Here is a 19,364-nt window from a genome sequence, read left to right on the forward strand (position 1 = left end):
CCTAAGCCTATTGAAGGAGATACTTTTAGTTTCTCACATTATCAAAAAGGGAAACTGGGACTTCCCTGGTGGCACAGTGGTTAAGAACCCCCCTGCCAGGCGGCTCGGGCTCCGGCTCCTGAGCGATGGGACTGCAGCGCACGGGTGGCTGCTCAGCTCACCGCGTTCCAAGCGTCGGCCGCTAGCATGGTGGAATGTGGACCCGCGGTCAGTGCAGGAGTTCCGGACCTCTCCGGGTGGCCATGAAGTTTCCAACTCGAAACACCAGGGGAGCAGCCAACCAAAGAGCAGCACCCCCTGAACCCTCAGAGAATTCTGTGACCGGTTCCAATTCTGATTCAGAAGATGAAAGTGGCATGAATTTTTTGGAGAAAAGGGCTTTAAATATAAAGCAAAACAAAGCAATGCTTGCAAAACTAATGTCAGAATTAGGAAGCTTCCCTGGCTCCTTCCCTGGAAGGCGTTCCCTGCCAGGCCCCAGTTCACGTCCAAAGACACCCCGAAGGTGCACATTCCCAGGTATCCCCTGCAGGAGAAACCCTGAGCAGAGAGGGTCCCGCTCTCCAGGTCAAGGTCCCGGGTCCTTGGGTCACTCAGCGCCCTGCGCACAGAGGAGGAGGATGACGAGAAGCAGGAAGATAAGTACATGTTGGTGAGAAAGAGGAATCCCATGGACGGCTAAGTGAATGAAGATGACATGCCCCAAAGTCATCGCCCTGGATCCATGACCCTTCCCCACGTAATTCGCCCGGTGGATGAAGTCACGGAGGAAAAATTGGACAACATCTGCAACAGCTCTCGAGAGAAGACCTATAACCATTCATTGGGATCTACTGGTCATCAGTGCCGCCAGAAAACTATTGATACCAAGACAAACTGCAGAAACCCAGAGTGCAGGGGTGTTCGAGGCCCGTTCTGTGAGCCCTGCCTTCCAAATCATTATGGTGAAGAAGTCAGGGATGTTCTGCTAGACCCAAACTGGCACTGCCCACCGTGTCGCAGGATCTGCAACTGCAGCTTCTGTTGGCAGAGAGATGGGCAGTGTGCAACAGGGGTGCTTGTGTACTTAGCCAAGTACCACGGCTTCGGGAATGTGCATGCTTACTTGAAAAGTCTAAAACAGGAGTTTGAAATGCAAGCATAATAATTGGAAGATCCACTACCTGCCTTCCACTTCACAAATCTTTCTTGTGGAAGCTTTCAATTTTGTCATGTGATTGAAACCCAAGTTAAGAATTCTGATCACCTGTCTGTCTTGTAGGCAAATCGAGTTAACCTCATTAGACGTGCATGTCTGGGCATCACAGAGATATAGTGCCAGCTGTACTCTGCCCTCCTGCAGTTTTTCCTTTGCTTTCTCCCCACCCCTCACTCCAGGCCATCCCCCCCCCCCCCTTATTTCCAGTGGTTCTCTTCCATCACTTAGTTTCGGAATCTTTTTTAAATGACAATTTTATGAAAGCATGTCTGATTTAATTGGTGTTGAAATAGCCCTGGAATCCACCCATAAAACCAAGCACTTAGAAATGCAGCAGTAGTGTTAACTAACTACATCTATCAAATTCCAGAGACTAGCCCTCTAAATTGCTTACATGAAAACTCTGGGTCTGATTTAGTGTTTGTTGACATTTTTAACAGAATCAAGGCACAAAAGTCTTAAAATCAGGTGGAAAAATTAGGTGATTGTTGGCAAGTGGAGTATATGACTTTGGAGGCCTCTCAGGAGACTATTCCATGTATCGTGCTTATTATTCAAGTTGTCACAGTTGAGGCTTAGTTGCTGCTGATTTCTTCTACCAAGTGCATCTGGCCCAGGCAGTCACAACCCGAAGGTTCACAAGCAGTGCTAATGCTTGAAATCATTGTATAAAAGCCATCCTGGGGAATTGGGACGGGGAGGCCTATCTGAATTCATGGAATAAAACTTTAGGATAATTGTAGTTTGCCAAATTTATGTCAGTTCATAACATAAGGTATTTCAAATAAATTCTTAATTCATAAGGTATTTCAAATGAAATCTTAATCATGGAAAATTGATACTTATACTCGGCTACAATTCTTTGCAGTTTTTGCTTTGTTGAAGAAATTATAAGCCAGGCATAGGGTTCATGTTCAGGTTTGAAGCACTTTTATAATACTGAGAAGTGTCTTTTTGGAGAAGGGTGACTTTCAACAGTTTGCTAACTTGACATCTCTGCCAGTTTAGTTTCTAGGCAGAGTCCATGTGTCGTCTCTCCCTCTCCCTGTTGTGGCATGAATCCAATCATTCGGAAGAGGAAGAATCTGTGTGTGTGTTCATTTTGCTTTGCATCTGCAGCCTGTAGCTGTGACTGTTCAGTGTTTGGTGCATAACTTGACCTTGAATCCATAAATGTAAATAGAGCTTTTGATCTCTTACGCTTTTATACAAAGGTCTTTATTTTAATAATAAAATGTTTTGTTCTAAAAAAAAAAAAAAAGAATCTGCTTGCCAGTGCAGGGGACGCAGGTTCGATCCCTGGTCTGGGAAGATCCCACATGCCGCTGAGCAGCTAAGCCCGCACGCCACAACTACTGAGGCTGCGTGCTGCAGCTACTGAAGCCTGAGTGCCTAGAGCCCATGCTCCGCCAGGAGAGAAGTCACTGCAATGGGAAGTCTGCGCACCACAACGAAGAAGCCCCTGCTCGCCACAATTAGAGAAAGCCCACCAACAGCAACAAAGACCCAGCGCAGCCAAAAATTAATAAGTAAATAAATAAAAACCTTAAATAATATATTAAAAAAAAAGGGAATTGGACACCAGACATGAGTAACGTGACTTTCGTAAAACAGGAGCAGAGATGTGGCGTGGAGTTTCCTGCAGTCGTCAGCTAGCATGGGAACAAGCTAGCGATACACACCGAAAGGCCTGCAGTGCACATTGCGATCGGTGTCTCTCCAGTCCCTCTTCTGAATTCCAACAAAGAATGCTAATGCAAGATATTTAGTTGGTTTAAACTTCTTCCTTTGCGTCTTATTGTAAAATAATTCTTAAGGGGAAAGAGAAGCCCATAAATAACTCCTCAAAAGCTCACTATTTCTTCTGTCTTTTCCAGATCAAATTTGACTCCGACCGCTTTTTCCATGGGTCTGATTGGTATGTAAGATGGCAAGCAGAGCTTGTTGCCTTCTGGACTATCACGTTGGAACTGGGCTGTAGGTTGCGCTACAGGCAGGGAAAGAAAATACATTTTGTGGTGGCAATATGGTGACCCTTTGGTCAGGCTATTGGGACAAATCAGGGCACATCTATGTGGCTTCACCTTTGAAAGACATCTCAGATTTGTTCTATGGGTTGATACATTGTTATTTAACTTACAACATGAACGGCCTACTATCAATTTTTATGGCTAAGTGAGGTGCTCTGGAGTGACATATGTCTTAAGTTTGAAAAACTCAAAGTCATTAACTGGCAACCTGAAGACTGTAAAGCTATGTTCTCAGCCCCAAGAGAGCCTGAACTCTTCATAAGATACCACTTTACTTTCCTCCCCTTGATATTCGACATGGCAAAGGAAAATGACACGCATAATTCACACAGCTCTGTAAAAATCCCCACCGTAGTGTTTTTTATTTTTTTATTTTTTTTAAGAAGGCATGCTTCAAGGCATTTTTTTCAGGGATTGGAAAAGTTGGTCAACATACGATTTCTCCTTTACAGCCAAGTGAAATGTATTAAGATTTGTTCCACTGTGTGAGAGACAGGGTAGCATAATGGGTAAAAACATGGATTCTGGAGTCAGTCAACTGGGGTTCAGATTCCAGCCCTACCAGTCACTAGCTCTGTAACTTTGGGCACGTTCCTTTACTTCTCTGTGTCTCAGATTAAATGAGCGTGTGTGAGTGTGTTTGTGTGTAGTATTCAGCCCATGATAAATACTATGTGTCTGCTGTATATTTCATAAGGTGAAGTAAAGTTTTGCATGTTTAGTTCAGAAATTTTAGAGACTTTGAGTCACTGTATATAAGTTTTTGAGCAAAATCAATGATCATAGTTGAAGCATGAATGACACTTTACCTGGAAGCTAAACAAGCATCGAAGTAAGAATTTCAATGTCCTATTTATGTGGGCAATTCACTTCTGATTCCTTGAAGAGATTTGCTTATTCCTGATATATTTATCTTCTAGAGGAGTTAAATCTTTTCTAAGTATAGATTCAGTGAAGTCAATTATAAAATATAAAAACTTTCCTATAATAAACAATTTTATCTTCTCTTCCAATTTCTACTTATATTTCTTCTCCCATTTCAGCAAATTAACAGGTGTTAAAATCTTATCATGTTTCTCTAACTTTGCTTCTTAACTTTGCAAAAAGAGAGCTACTAAAAAACAAAAAAACAAAAAAAACCCCACAAAAAACAGCAAAACAAAACAAAAAACAAAAAACAACTCCACCACCACAAAACAAAAAACAAACAAAAGACCTTTTCTCTTAGTGCTTTACATTCACAAACTTTTTTTTTTCTCTCTCCATTCATTCTCCATTCTCTCTTTGGTGTGTTAAATGCCTAGCATGTTGCAGATGAAGCTATTACAAATGTTTCCCATGAGGCTTCTTATTAAGCTCTCAAGCTATGAGATTACCTTAGGAAAAGAAACATGGTATTTGATTTCCTAAAGAAGCCACAGTTCCTGGAGCATCTGGTAAGACACCAAAGCATCTGGAGAGGCTAAAGAATGTCCAGGGATGAGTCCCTTATTTCATCTTAAAACATAACACATATATGCTCCAGTAATCCCACTCTTGGCCTTGTATCCAGAGAAAACTCTAATTCAAAAAGATACACGCACCCCAATGTTCACAGCAGCACTATTTACAATAGCCAAGGAATGGAAACAACCTAAATGTCCATCAACAGATGGATGGATAAATATGTGGTATATATATGCAAGGGAATACTACTCAGCCATAAAAAAGAATGAAATAATGCCATTTGCAGCAACATGCATAGACCTAGAGATTATCATACTAAGAGAGTAAATCAGACAAAGACAAATATCATATGGTATCGCTTATCTGTGGAATCTAAAAAAATGGTACAAATGAACTTATGTACAAAACAGAAATAGACTCACAGACATAGAAAACAAACTTATGGTTACCAATGGGGGTAGCAGAGTGGTGGGGAGATAAATTAGGAGTTAGGGATTAATATCAGTAGCAAACAAGAAGAACCTACTGTATGCCACAGGGACCTATATTCAATATCTTGTAATAACTATAATGGAAAAGAATCTGGAAAAGAATATACATATGTATAACTGAAACATTTTGCTGTACGCTTGAAACTATCACAACATTTTAAATTAACTATACATCAATTAAAAAAATAACACACAAAATCCAGTGCTTTTAGTGCAATAGGATTGACCGAAGTCCTATAAAAACTAGAGATGAACATATTAAAAATAGTTTTTAGTATTATTCTGCAGCATAGGTTTGAAGCTGTTTTTGAGGTGTTGACAATCTGGTGGGATTCCATGGAGGATGACCAGCAAAGACTGAAGTTTGGAATGTTGTCACCTGAAGGGCTGGAGGGAGGCAGAGATGTTAAGCCTGGTGAAGAGGAGGGGAAATCAAAGCTGTCTTGTTATACTGGAAGTGATGATTTGCGAAAGAGGAAGTACATTTGTTCTGTGTTACTTAAAGAGCATAATTAGCATACAGGTGAAAGTTAGAGCAAATTAAATTTCAACTCAGTATAAGAAAGAACCAAGTAACAATTAGAAGTACTGAAAGTAGATTTGGGTTGCTTTTGGACATAGTTAATATTCTTGCCAAGGTAGCTAAGCTGACTGACATTGTTTAATCATTTATCAGGGATTCTTTAGTAGATCATATTGAATGGAAAGTGAGTCTTGCTAATCTCTCAATTCTGTTGCAATTATAACATTCTCTGCATTAAAAAAGCCATATTAAAGATCAAGATTCTAATGTCAGGAACAAACACATTGCAGCCCAAGCTGCACAGATGTATGTGGTTCTCCAAAAGGAGACTAGAAAGAAAGAAGTTGAGTGTATTTCCCCAGACTTTACTGGGAATGTGTAGACTTCCTCTATGAGCACTTATTAGACATTTGTTACATCAAGGCACCATGCTAGACTCTGTTCAAAACCTCCTGCAGGGGTCAGGGGTCATGCTTTTTGGGTGAGCCAGCATCTGAACTGCTTCCCTATGTTTTGGAGGATGCCTTCACTTGATAAGCCTGGAGGAGGGGTAGATCTCACTTCTTTCTACAGAATCTATTTTCACATTTTTCACACTTACCTGCCAACTAAGTCACAGGGATCCACAAATTAGAGGCACCTGTTGCAAGTGTTGTGAGGATTCTCCTCTAGGGGAATGATGGTTTTGGGAAGAGGTACTGTAGCAGCAGAAGCTGTGTAGCAGCAGAAGCTGTGGTGCTCAGGGTAGCATCCAGGATCCAAGTTGGAGATCTCCATGGGGCACAATTTAGCCTCTAATGCCTGGTCACCATGGCCAGGGGCATGCTCACCAGCAGTTCTACAACATGATGTCAGGCAGTGTTCCTGATCGCATACTCCTAAACCTTGTTCTCTAGCCTTCCTAAAAACCCTATGAGATGTGCAATATCTTCTAATAACTTTCTTTCTACCTGTATCAGTCAGAATTGATACTGTTGCTTTCATGTGAGAACCCTGAATAATACCTAAACTAGTACCAGGAATGGTTGCAAGCAACTGACTTTCCAGGAAATGGAGGAGGCTGGAACTTTTTATAAATTTTGGCTGGGGCTGAAGATTGTGAGAATCCATCTAAGTATTAAAGCCTCAACTTTTGCAGCTAATAGTTGTAAAACAGTTGTGAATCATGTAATATCTGGGGAAAGCACTGAAAGACTTTGCCAAGTTATAAATCTTCCAAAGTCTGAAACTGTAGGAATGCATTCTTAGGTAGCTAGATAAAGGAAGAAAGAATATAATATTATAAAGTTAAATTTATTAATACAGGAGCTCTTAGCAAGTATTCTGGATTTAACGTGCTAGCTCAAGCGGTAGGGACTGGTTCCAGCTGGTTGCTTGTTTTAGGGTCTGGATTCTGGATTAAATGGAGGCCATGTTAAATGCAGTTGAGATGCCAAAATTCCCTTGGTATTATGTAGAGGAAGAAATCTTAGAGTGGATTTATCATGTTTAATATGCAAATGTTAATTATGTCTCATTGATAAATGTATTGGTGAAAGAAGCAGCAACACTTTTATTAAGTCCATTAGTGTCTGTTCGCCATAGGCTGAGGATTTAGGACATGATGTTCAAGTGTAAATGAGCCCTCTGTTTTGAATGTGGAAACCAGAGGTGGTCATGAAGGTACCGCACTAGACAACAGACATGGCATCAGAACCAGAATTTTCTGATCCACAGGAATCTTTGATGCTAGTTAATTGATCGTGGGGCAGTAGGATAGAAATGGATGGGTAGCCCATTAAAAAAGAATTTGATTTGTGGAACTGATAAGACAGTAAACCCGGTGAAAAGGGGCCTGATCTGAGCTACCAGAAGAGAGGCATAACACTGTTTTGTGCCTAGGTCCTAATTTATAACGTGAGTGATAAGACGGAGAAGCCAGCACCATTGAGAGATCTTTCATCACTTACATTTCCTGAGAGAAGGGTAAGCCATGCATAGCCAGGAGGAAGCATGGGGTTGGGTTTTGTTTTTTTTTTCCTGAAAAATTTATTTTTGCTTGAAGTAGAGTTGATTTACAATGTTGTGTTAGTTTCTGGTGTATGGTAAAGTGATTCAATTATAGACACACACACATATCGATATAGATATAGATTCTTTTTCATATTCTTTTCCATTATGGTTTGTTACAGAATACTGATCAGGAGGCAGAAGCTAGAGTGTGGGGAGAGCCCAGACTGTGGCCTCTATTGCGGTTTCTGTGGGAAAGGCAAGGCAGGCAGTAAAGAGTTTAGGCTTAACCAGTTTGAATAATGTCATCAGGCTGTGGGCTGTAGGGGTGGTCTCTAGTTGTCTGGTAACCTGTCCTGGGTTGGCTGGGGTGATTTCGGGCAGGAGAAATCTTTGTTTTGTTTGTGATATTTAAAGGTTTAAAGGGCTGGGAAGGGGTATAGACTCACTGGGATTAGTTGTTTTGCATATGAAAAACTACTCCAGGCTGAAGAGGTACTACTGGGTTTCTAACAACTGACTATGCCTGGGAAAGGTAGTCTCTCCAGCAAAATTTTTTAAGCTCTCAAAAATATCAGAAGGTACGAAAATTTAAAAAACATAATTCTTAGGGAAACTAGGAGAACAGCAGAGGGTGGGCAGTGTCAGGACTCTGTCACCTGGTTCCCGTTATCCAGGTGGATTCTCCCTGTGGAGGCTGAGAGACATGTCTTAGCACACAATGCAGGGCTGCTTTCAGGGAACACCCAGACATGACCAACAGGGCTGGATGGGTTTCCATAAAAAAAAAAAAGATTAATGTAAGCCCCTTGTCCAGTTTTCAGACTTGAGTCTGTGCACAGGCAAAGACATTGCAGAGTAAAGGGAGGTCAGCTGCTCTAGAGGAAGAACCACTAGACTTTGTAGCGTGATGCTTCCTCCTAGACTTCACCAAAGGCAATGGCAGATATTTATTAGGGCAAATGCATTGTGGAAATGAAAATACCCAAACATTTTTGAGGTTATTGGACACTGGACAAAGCCAACACTGATTCCTGGAGACCCAGAAAGCCATGGTCAGAACAGGGCTTGAGGGGTTGGACACTAAGGAGAGCTTCTGTCGCAGTTTTTCCCTATTGTAGACTCATTGAGACCTTAAACACCCTTTGTGGTTATATCCCCAGATATATCTGTAATACTCACGTCTGTTGGCAGTATCCCTATAACAGCCTTTTGTCCTGGAGCAGTGGGTATTATGGTAGAAAGAGTGGAATGGAAATCCTTACAACTCCCTCTCCCTGCCCAAAGAGCAAACCAATACACCACCTCTGGAGGAAATCAGAGTTAAAGGCCACCATCGGATACCTGAAAGTTACAGGGATGGTAATCCTATTACATACCCAACCTAACTAATTTGGCTTCTGCTGAAGATGGTTTGTTTGATTAAGAATAGATGCTTGTTTCTTTAGGATTTTCTATGTATAGTATCATGTCATCTGCAAACAGTGACAGTTTTACTTCTTCCTTTCCAATTTGGATTCCTTTTATTTCTTTTTCTTTTCTGATTGCCATGGCTAGTACTTCCAAAACTGTGCTGAATAAAAGTGGTGAGAGTGGATATCCTTGTCTTGTTCCTGATCTTAGAGGAAATGCTTTCAGCTTTTTACCATTGGGTATGATGTTAGCTGTAGGTTTGCTATATATAGCCTCTATTATGCTGAGGTATGTTCCCTCTATGCCCACTTTCTGGAGTAGTTTTTTGTTTGTTTTCTTTTTGTTTAATCACTAATGGGTGTTGAATTTTGGCAAAAGCTTTTTTTGCATCTATTGAGGTGATCATAAGTTTTTTATTCTTCAATTTGTTAATGTGGTGTATCATATTGATTGATTTGCAGATATTGAAAAAAAAAAGAATAGACTGTTGCAGCTTCTCTTCTGTTCCAGATGGGCTCTTCTAATAAAATCAATTAATGCATCTTCTAATTATAGATATGCAACTATTAATACAGTGCAATCCTTTTTTTCTCACAGAACACAACAAATTTTTTCTTAAAGAACCAGAGAGCAAATACTTTAGGCATGTGTTACCATATGATCTTTATGGTAACCACTTAACTATGACACTGGCAAAAACCACCATAAACAGTACATAAGTGAATGGGTATAGCTATTTCCAAAAAAGCTTCATTTACAAAAACTGATAGCCAGCCCCTGAGCAGTTTGCCAACCACAACTCTATCTCAATAGTCAGAAAGCACCAAAAATAATTTGCTCTAATCAGGATAGGACAGTGGAACATTATTACCAGTGAGTCTGGGAGAGGGAGTGCTTCAGTAATAGATGCACTGAAACCAGAACAAATCTCCTCTAAGATAAATATGGCCCTAAGTGTCCATGACTCTTATGCAAATATTTCTGCCCCCTTTTCATCATATCCCAAAGGTGAAGAGAGAGACACTGCAATACCTCATTTGCTTATTGAGTCTCAAGCTTCCATCACCATCTAAAAAAAGTCCAATTACCGACATCTCAAATTATTGGGTGAAACTTACATTGCATGAATATAATTAAAAGATTCCACTTCAGTGACTTTCCCAAACAAAAAATTAATCTGATATTAGGTGACTCAGTAAATTTACCCCTAGAAACAAACTTTTAGCAATTCATTCTCCTAAAAATAAAATAATAAAATTATCACTTCATACTGCATCCACAATTCTTTGTGCTTTTCAATAGTGTAAAGATAGATCATAGTCATTCTGATATTTCCTTGGAGGACATCCGATATGCTTTCTTATTAGTAGACCTTGAGACTCAGGTTTGAATGGGGATAAAGCGCAGTTTTTATTTAGCTATGCATTTCTATTGATAAATTCCAGATATGAGAACTTCACTATGCAAAGGAACTCCCAGGCTATCACCACCTTCCTAATAAGTTTTGTCCATTGAAATCTGATCTCTCCCCAGCAGAGACGTGCCACGGGTTCTGAATTACTGTGTGGCGATCCTATTAGTCACTGTAAAATTGCTAATGTGCCCCATTTAAACAGGCACAGTGGATTTCAGAGCAGCACAGTGATAGAAAGCAGAGCTGACAGCTATGCCGTCAATCATTTTTCTAGGCTGTGCCCTGCAGCTGTTTAGCATTATCACTTATTTACTGTTTAAAATAGACACTTTATAACCATAACTCAAAAGCCAATGTGGCCACAAAGGGGAGAAAACTGGCCCTTGAGATCTGGGGAAACTTTGTGGTCGGATATATATTTACGCTTATGTTGTTTGAATACATCTCATTACTCACTCTGAGTGACCCTTAGCCGGCCGCATTAAGGTGATCAAGCTCACCACAGAGTGACTAAATGGAAAAATACAGCCCACTTTGCCTTCAGACTCTTCTCGTGAAACTAAAGTACTTAAATACCTAAGCGAGATTTCCCGGATTCCAGAACTCAGTGGCTATAGCTTTACTGGCTTAGTATTCAGTCTTGATCTTTATATCCTAATTAAGTTTGCTGAATGTTGGATCCTTCCACAAGAAATGTTGTGTCAACCCAGTAAATTTTTCTCTTAAGCCAATTTGTGGCAAAATGCAGCAAGTAAGTTATACACGGAGAGAATGAGAGAGAGAGAGTTAATAATGACAATAGTTTAGGCTTGGTTTATGTATAAGCTGGCTTAGGAAATTTGAGCATTTCAATCATTGTCATGACTGCTATAAATCAACATGGGTGAATAGGCTGTAGTGACATCCATCTTACCCATTAAAACTGCTGTGCCCTAGTCCACCATTTTCTGAATTTAAACTGGACCTCAGATATGAATTGTTTTTGAAGGCAGACTAGTTAATGATGTAAACTGCAATGAGGTTATGGAAACTCAAGTAAGATATTCTAAAGATAACTTCCCATTCATTGACAAGGTAGGGCAAAGGGAAATCTGATGGAAGAAAAATAGAAAAGTTTCCCTTAATCTGCTCCAGAGCCAAAGAGCTTTTCCTGGTTTCTTTCAATGTCAGGACTAGAAATGAAAGTGCACAAAATTAAGGGAAATTCCATTGGCATTATCAGGCAGTCACCCTTGCTCAATCTATGTGCACTGTAAGAATAAAATAGGGATTTGGGGATTTTATGTATAAAAGTCAGCTGTTTGTTATCTGAAAAATTATTTGTGAATCGGTCAGATAAGGATTTATGGTACCCATTATCTGTGAAATATGGTTTAAATTACCTTCTGTTTACATTTGAATGAGACATCTATTTTGTTTTTCTCAACAGATTTAGTTGCCATCAGATGGTTTTCTTTTTTACTCTGTGAAATTTGAACTTAACGAAATTTACGGATGCTCAAGAAATATTTTGCAAATGGAATATTTTTCAAATTAAATCTATGAATATTTTCAGAAAGAGGAAATTTATTTTGGAAAAAAAAAAACTCAAAATGAACATGTATAAATATCCAGGATTTTAAAACACATTCTTGTTTGATGAAAACCTAATATACAATTAGATAACTATTTCAGCTCTTTTGGGTGGGGTGTCGGGAAGCTGTGGAGAGGGAGCACTAGAGGGTGGGGGAAGGTTTGTGCCTCACTTCCCAGAGCCTCGTCAGCACGTCTCCTCTCGTACTTCCTACTGTCTCGGGGGTAGAACCATCAGTGGCTGAGGAAAAGAGTACAGCTGGCACCTCTGTACTGAATACAAACCTAAAAGTGTGGATGAGGGCAATTAGGACTGCTGAGGGTGGGACAGAACAGCAAGATGAGCGAGTAGTGGGGCCACATGAAAAGCAGTCTCTGCCTCCCAATTCAGCCATTCTGTGGGCCAGAGCCCTCACATTGATATTGAATCCAAGCTTGTACTGCTTGCTGCAAAACAGGCCAATAAATTGGGAGATTTATTGTTGGGGCAAGGAATAGCAACTTTATTCAGAAAGCCAGCAGACCAAGAAGATGGTGGACTTGTGTCCCGAAGAACCATTTTGCCTGAGTTAGAATTCAGGCTTATCTTATACTAAAAGGGGAGGGGGCATGGTTGGTTGCTGCAAACTTCTGGGTGTCAGAATCCTTTGTTCTTGCAGCTGTCCATGTAGGTCAGGTCCCAATGTTCCTGTAAGCCTCCAACAAGGCAAATGTTATTCTCTGTTTTGCAACTTTTTATATCTATGCAAATAGAAAAGTGTTATACCCTTAAAGGTCAGAGCCTTGAGAATGGGCTGTCTTGTATATTTCAGGCTTTAGGCAACATTCTTTACTTGCAGCAAAAGTAATAGAACACAAAGGTTAAAGTAAAAGAAACAGATCCAACATGGAGTTAAATTTGTTCTTCCCTATTAAAACACATCAGATGTGTAGCCTTAGTGCTCCAGTGAGGACTGAGGTGATCACATGGTACGTTCAGGACTCATGGACTCCATGGCCATGGGATCTATGGCCTCTGTGCACATAGGGCCCAAACGGTTCTTGTGGCCATTTGTCTGCCTCCACACAGACAGGTTCTTGGTTAGGGTGCAAAAATGGACCCAGGAACACTTCTCCATCTGTGAGTGCCTTGAGAAGGTGGCAGGACTGTCCCTATTCACAGGCAAGAAAATTAAGGCCAAGAAAAATGGCATATCCCAACCTGGCCAACCTGGAGGATGGAGAGGACTATTTGGGGATTCCAAGTCCCAGCTGGAGATGGATGGCCAGAGGTGGGGGCATATGGAATGGCCCAGGCTTTCTGTTGCCCCTGGATTGGCCAAGACCCTTCCTCTTCATGAATCTTAGTTTCCCTCTCTGGATGTGGCTGGAGTTTTTCATTCCAAGAAACCCAGATAAAATAGTCTCAGAAAAGGCCTCGTATGAGGTTTGGGAAGATCCAAACCTGGGTTGAATCTCCTGGCATTCTATCTCTAGATTCAGCCCAAATTCTGAAAATGGCTTTGACTGCAAATGGATCTTCTAAGGTGGAAGGAGGTGTGCAGTTCCCTCTAGTATGTGGCTAAGGTTTGGGCCATCCTTATCATCCTTATTGTTTGTGGGGTCCCAGGCTAGAGTGCAAATGGCAGTCCAGCAACCTAATGCCTGTGTGTTTACAATGGAAACATGAAGCTATGAACTAGAAAATAAAAATGAGTCAGGGAAAGATCTGGCTGTGGTCTGTCTCTCACTGGCGCTGTACTCCTGGGAAAGACATACCATCCTTCATAGCTGCGGTTTGTAGATTAGCACTTCTCCACCCTGACTGCAAATAAGAATTACCTGGGGGCACTTATAAAACTTACTCTTGCCTGGGCACCAATTCAGAACAATTAGATACAAATATTTTGGGTAGAGTTTGTGTAAGGCATCAAAAAAAAAAAAAAAAAAAAAAAAAAGACAGGGGATTCCAAGGTGAAGTAGAGCGATAACCTTTGATCCATTAAAGAAAGGGTTTGTTTGTTCTTTTAGAACACTTTTGGATCATAATATGTCAGATTCTATGAGAATTTCATTTCACTGTATCAAAGCATAATTTGTTCTTATACTTTTCCCTGTAGCTAAATCATTCTGTATTTCGGGGTCACCTTCGTACTCTAAAGGCCTTACAACTCTTTTGGAAGAAATACTGAAGCCTGATGCTCTGTTCTTCTAGTTTCAGAGAGTCTGTACATACTTTTCCTGCCAAAATTCACTTCATCTACTTAACATCCCTCTTAAGTCAATCAACATATTTTTTTATTTCCAATGTTTTTTTTCTCATTCTGCCCTAAAATTCATTCCCTCCTGTCTGGACAGGCTCCTTCTTGTTAAACTATTAATTAATAAAATTAATTCACTTGTTCATTTGTTCATTAAACAGATACTTAGATAGGGTCCCATCTATGTTCATGGTTGTTTCTGAAGGTGGTTTAAACTCCATGCACATGTACATACACTTCATACCTGTCCTTCTAATTGTCTAGGATGTCAGTCTGCCAATTGCTGTAAGCAGGAAAATGGCTGTTATTCTCAGGTCAGAGATGTAGGAGTGGTGTTTTGGCAGAAGAACAAGAGCAGAGAAGTGTTCCTTTTCTGGATTCTTCTATGATTTGGGTTAATGGAAGTTAACTTTCTAACTTCCAATCCCCTCTTGATGTCTAAGAGTTGGAGGAACAGTTTATCACAGGTCTATGGAGATTAATAAAAAAGGGTTCAGGTGTCTTTGGAATGGCAGCCTTCTGGTTCTTCTGAAACCACAAAAACTGCTTAATTCAAAGAAATGGTTGTAGTCATTAAGATTGCTCCCCTCCCCATCTTAGCACAACACCCTGAGATCTCAGTTTGGCTGTGCTCTACTGGATAGGTCTTGGGCTTTCGATGATTGTACAGCAAAAGCAAGAAGCAGCAGGAGCTTGGAGTGGTTCCGAATCTGCTGAAGCTATCAGATACTGGAACCAAAGCTTTGACGATGCATAGTATTCTTTTTGGAAGAAGTATTTTTGTGGTTAAAGGCAGTATATGTCTTCTTACTTAAGTGGCAGTTTGTTGTCATTATTTCTTCTGATTTTGTCAAATTCATAAGAAGAAAAGCAAATCCACATCGTTTATAGAAGAGAAACTTGGTTAACTGATCAGATTGAGACTGAGAATCTTGAAAGGTACGTAGGTATTAGGAATTGAATACAATCTCTCCTACCATGAATACAATGTTAGCAGCCATGTACAGAGATGATGCAAGACAGACATAGTTTCCAGACAGTGAGCAAATTCATGTTGAGTGATGAAAAAAAATAAAACTGTTAGCAGATCATCTCAGAACACTGGAAGGGAGAAAATGGGCGGCACAGGGTACTTAGAGATCAAAGGGCTGGGCCCTTAGTCTGTTGTGCATCTTGAAGGATTAAGTGGATAGGTGAAGTGGTGGCAGTTGAAGGACAGGAAGGGTGCTCTTTGCTACTGAGTGCTCAATTTGTTGCTTCTAGGACATCTCAGCTGACAAAAGCAAGGCAATATATGTGTGTGTATACATTCATGTATGTACACATATCTGCAATATTTCTAATGTAAACATCTGTTTCTATTTTAAACTAAACATGCGTTCCTAATGATGTCATCAACTCTGATTGACTGCCACATAGATAATCTATTCTTCTTCTCTTGTTTGTCTATAACTTCCCACCCCAACAGGAGGAAACCTGGCTCCTACCATCTGCCAATTATTGACTTAATTGTTCAATCCAGTACGCATGTGTGGTACTTTCAGGATTGTTAACCCATACCTCCATGGGAAACAACTTTATCTACTAGAGTACAATGCTGATGTACAGTTCTTTTGCTTTTGGTCTTAAAGATACTACTTATTTCCAAAGTGATTTAGGTCAGTAGTCTCTCCCCTTTCCCTTTGGTGAGGCTGTTTCGTACATTTTTAACACAGCTAGATTATTTTTTAACATTCAGTATTTCATCTTGTATCCTCTGACAACCTAAATGATTTTTTTTTTTTACATTTTCATACATTATAGCTCACTATAGTATAAAATTCTATAGATTTTCACAAAGTCATAGATTCACGTAACTGTCATTGCAATATCACACGGAATAGTTTCACTAGCCTAAAATTTCCCTGTATTTTATGCATTCAGTCCTCTCTTGCTCCCCTCCCCTCCAGGAAACCTGGCAACCACTTAATCTATTTACTGTCTCTTCTTTTCCAGAATGTTCTAGAAATGGAATCCTATAATATGTAGCCTTTTCAGACCATTTTCTTTCACTTAGCTATATGCACTTAAGATTCATCCATCTCTTTGCATGGCCCAATAACTTATTCCTTTTTATTGCTAAATAGTAGCCCATTGTATGGATGTATCAACTTGTTATCCATTCCATATGGAAGAACACCTTGTTTTTTTCTGATTTTTGTAAAGTATGAATAATTCTGGTTTAAACATTCACATGCTGGTTTTTGTGTGGCTATAAGATTTCAAGTTAATTAGGTAAATATCTAGGCGTGTGATTGTTGGAATTTGTGGTTGGATTATGCTTATCTTTGAAAGAAACTGCCAAGCTGTCTTCCAAAGTATCTACTTTGAATTCCTACCAGCAATGAATGTGAGTCTCTGTTGCTCTACATCCTTGCAAGCAATTAATGTCATGTTTTTTTTTTTTTTTTGATTTTAGCCTTTTTAATAGATGTGCATCTCATTACTGTTTTAAGTTGCAATTCCTAATTACAAATGATGTTGAGCAGTTTTTCACATGCTTTATTTACCTACTGTATATCTTTGGTGAGGTATCTGTTCAGATCTTTTGCCCATTTTTAATTGAATTATTTGTTCTCCTATTGTTGAGATTTAGGAGTTCTTTGATTATTTTGGATAGGAGTTCTTATCAGATATGTGTTTGCAAATATTTTTTCACAATCTGTGGTTTGTCCTTTCATTATCTAAATAGTGCCATTCATGGAGTGAAAGTTTTGAATTTTAATAAAATTTACTTATCACTTTTATCCTTTCATGGATTGCACTTTTGATGTTGTATATAAAAATAAGATCATATATATATTTCCACCTTCTAGAAGTTTTATGGTTTTGAATTTTATAGTTAGATCTATGATCTAAGATGAGCAATTTTTTGTGTGAAATATGTAAAGTCTGCCTAAGTTCACAATTTTTACATATGAACATCTAATTTTTCTAGCACCATTTGTTGAGAAGATTATCTGATCTCCAAAGAATTGCCTTGCTCTTTGTCAAAGATCACCTGACTATATTTATGGCACTCTATTTCCAGGCTCTTTATTCTGTTGTATTGATATATGTGTCTATTATTTTGACAATAGAATGCTGAGTTGTTGTATCTTTATAGTAAGACTTGATGTCAGATAGTGTCAGTCCAGTTCTATTTTTCTTTTTCACTATTATGTTGATTATTCCAGGTCTTTTCACTTTCCATATAAATTTTAGAACCAATATGTCAGTGTCTACAATATAATTTATAGAGATTTGATTGGGATTATTTTGAATTACAGATAATTTGGAAATAATTGAATTTTAACAATATAGAGTCTTCCAATCCATGAACATAGGATATCTTTCCATTTATTTATATTTTCTTTAATTTCTTTCATCAATATTCTTTAGTTATATGCACATAGAATCATAACATTTGTTCAATTTTTGTCTATTTCATTTGTCAGTGTAAATGGTATTGTTTTTAATTTCAAAAGCTCTTATTTAATTTTAGTGAATTATGTCTTTCAAGGAATTTGTTCATTTAACTAATTTGTCAAATTTATTGGCATTTGGTTGTTCATAATTGTTTTTATTATTTTTTACAATGTCTGTGGAATCTAGAATGATGTCCTCTGTTTCTTTCATGAGTGAAATTGGTAATTTGTGTTTTCTCTCTTTTTTAATTGATAATTCTAGATAGAGGCTTGTATTTTGTTAATCCTTTCAAGGGATTTAATCTCAGTTTTATTGATTTTCTCTATCATTTGTCTATTTTCTATTTCATTTATTTCTACTTCACTTCTATTTTATTGTTTTGTTCCTTTTGCTTTAATTTCCTCTTCTTTTACTAGCTTCTTAAGATGAAAGTTTAGATCATTGCTTTTAAATCTTTCTTTTGTCTTTTCTAGGTATTTCCCTTTAAGTGTTGCATTAGCTGCACTCCACAAAATTTTGATGTATTTTGCTTCATCATTCAGTTGAAAATATTTTCTAATTTCCTTTATGATTTTTTTTTTGATCCATGGGTTATTTATAACTTTGTTGCTTAGCTTCCAAATGTTGAGGGATTTTCCTGACATCTTTTTGTTATTGACTTGTCAAAGATCGTACTTTTATTAGCTTTATTATTTTTAAAGAGTATGCTTTGTATGAATTCAGTTCTTTGAAATGGACTGAGACCTTTTTCATGGCCCAGCAGCTGGTCTATCTCATGAATATTCCATGTACACTTGGAAAATATGTGAATTCCACAGCTGTCATGTGTAGTGTTCTGTAAATGTCAATAAGGTTAAATTGGCTAATAGTGTTCTTCAAGGCTTTTATACATTTATTAATTTTTATTTTTTTTTTGCAGTTCTATAACTTTATTCTACAGTTAGCCATCAGTTCTCACCCACATTAACTGTCTGTAGAGTTTTGAAAGTGGTGACAGGTACATAGGTGACTAACGTATAGAGCTTGTTTCATAAATCTTCATCTTTGTTACGTTTTCTGAACAACCGCACATGGACACGAGGTGGGACATTCCTTAGTCCTTTGGCCCAGACAGCTTTGTTAATCCTGGTGTCAATGCATACATCTGGAGTTCCCATCTCCTTCATGGCAAATTTCCGATTTCTTTGAGTGCCTGAGGGGCATGCTTCTTGAAACCCACTCCACGGATGTGCATGTGAATATTGATTATATTCTCTGGTCACCACCTTGTTGATGGCAGACTGGCCCTTCTTCTTCTTGCCACCCTTCTTTGCAGGAGCCATTCTGCAGGGCTCTGGGAGGAAAGCAAGTTTTAATATATTTGTCTTTATCAATTATAGGAAAAGAAATGTTAAAATCTCTGATTTTAATTGGAATTTGTCTCTTTCTCCCTTAGCTTTGTCAGTTTTTGCATTGAGTATTTTGAAGCTTTGTATTAGATGTATATACATTTAGTATTATTATGTTTTCTTAATAAATTGTTTATTGCATCATTATGAAATGCCTACTATTAACTCTGGTAATACTCCTTATCATAAATTCTACTTCTTGTGATATTAACG

At 38.8% G+C, this 19,364-nt stretch overlaps 2 pseudogenes; one reads left to right on the forward strand and one right to left on the reverse strand.

The window, feature by feature from the left end:
* Positions 1-206: 206 nt before the first annotated feature.
* On the forward strand, positions 207-1,144 carry LOC130846732 (cell division cycle-associated protein 7-like; annotated as a pseudogene).
* Positions 1,145-18,710: 17,566 nt separating this feature from the next.
* On the reverse strand, positions 18,711-19,085 carry LOC130846258 (60S ribosomal protein L31-like; annotated as a pseudogene).
* Between the last annotated feature and the right edge of the window lie 279 nt (positions 19,086-19,364).

Source organism: Hippopotamus amphibius, chromosome 2 (assembly GCF_030028045.1).
Source record: "Hippopotamus amphibius kiboko isolate mHipAmp2 chromosome 2, mHipAmp2.hap2, whole genome shotgun sequence".
In the NCBI taxonomy this organism is placed as follows: Eukaryota; Metazoa; Chordata; class Mammalia; order Artiodactyla; family Hippopotamidae; genus Hippopotamus; species Hippopotamus amphibius.